A 1639-nucleotide genomic window follows, 5' to 3' on the forward strand; every position below is an offset into this window, starting at 1 on the left:
TTTTTTTTTTTTTTAGAAATGTTTGTAACTCCGGAAAACCAAAACATTTGTTTTTAGAGTGTAGGGACCAAGAACCATTTGCAGCAAACAGCTTAAAAGATAGTTCACCCAAAAATGAAAATTCTGTCATCATTTACCCATTTTCACATCATTCCAAACATGTTGGACTTATTTTCTTCTGTGGAACACAAAATAATATATATTTTAGAAAAAAAGCCTTTTTGTTCTATACAATGAAAGTCTATGAGGTCTAATGTTGTTTACAGGGTTGAAATATCATGAGATTCAGTAAATTTATCAAATTTAAATTTTTAGGTGAACTATCCCTTGAAGTGACCCCCCCAGAATACCCTAGAAACTGCATAGCAATGCATTTACCAGTTTAACATGGACCGTCACCACACAAATTTCCTCTAATCATCTAGTTTAAAAGTAAAGTGTGTGATTTTCAGTCTGTTTTTTAAACAACATTGGCTAAACCAATGACATGAGTTTGGGTCCGAGACCACCAGTTTGTCCGAATAATAGTCAAAGAGGGTTTGAAAGTAGTTTGAAACAGTCATTAATTTAGCAGTTCTGTTTAGCGCTGAAATTACGCACTTCACTCTTAAACTCCAGACCACAAAAGTGTGTCTGTGTGTGTGAGAGAGAAACTTCATATTTTAGGAATTTAACCACTTAAGAATTCCACTAAACCACAAACGTATTGCCATATGCCTCCAACGCATATACACCTCTCTCTCTCGGTCTCTTTCCCCCATAAGGATCTATGGAGGCACCCCCTCATTTGATTCCGTTATTCCCACCAATTAAACATTTTAAACAAAGAGCTCTATTTATCGGTGAGAGCGAGGAAACTTGTCGTAATTAACACATTTACATACATCTCCATTGACTCCAATTAGGTCAGAGGCTCCCAGAGCCGCTTTGAAATGTCCCTCTTTTCATTGTGCGCTTCGCCTCTAAAATGTTAATTAAGAAGAGGCTTGAGATTCTGGCTGAGGGCTGGCCATATGGACCCTGCATATGCTCCATATGCATACAGCCCATATATAATTAATAGCTCACTACAGAAAAATAGGAGCTTTTTGGAGGCGAAGACGAGACTGAAGGTTCCTCCTCTCGAAATAAGAATAATAGCGAAATTCAGAGTTCCTCCAGGCGCCAACGTAGACTTCTGTTCTCCATCTGTGGACAAGACAAATGAACGGATGATCTCAGCACGGCGAAATACGGTCGAGCTGCGTTTGTTCAGCTGGATTGTGCGGCCTGGCCTCGCTGACGGCTTTAATTTGCTGGTTTATCTTAGGGGTTGAGAATCAAGTCAATTAAATTAAGAGAAATCGAATGAGTCAGTGGAACGTTTTCCATTTTCTGCTTCGGTTCAGAGCGATGGGAGGCACTGGAAAGAGCACATGGTGAAATCTGGTTAGCTGATTTCCTGGAACATGAGAGTAATCAATACCCTGAAACTAAACAAAAGTAAACACTTGAGTCAATCAATACCTAAAATCCGCATAAAGAAATCCAACCGAGAGCATTCAGGGTTTGTCAGGCTTTAAACCTTCCACTTGCGTCACTTTTTGCTAGACGTTTGGGCTTTTGGTTAATGCTCTTTAAATGACAGTCAGTTTTTTTT

Source organism: Sinocyclocheilus grahami, unplaced genomic scaffold (genome assembly GCF_001515645.1).
Source record: "Sinocyclocheilus grahami isolate Dianchi unplaced genomic scaffold, SAMN03320097.WGS_v1.1 scaffold1354.1, whole genome shotgun sequence".
NCBI classification, from domain to species: domain Eukaryota; kingdom Metazoa; phylum Chordata; class Actinopteri; order Cypriniformes; family Cyprinidae; genus Sinocyclocheilus; species Sinocyclocheilus grahami.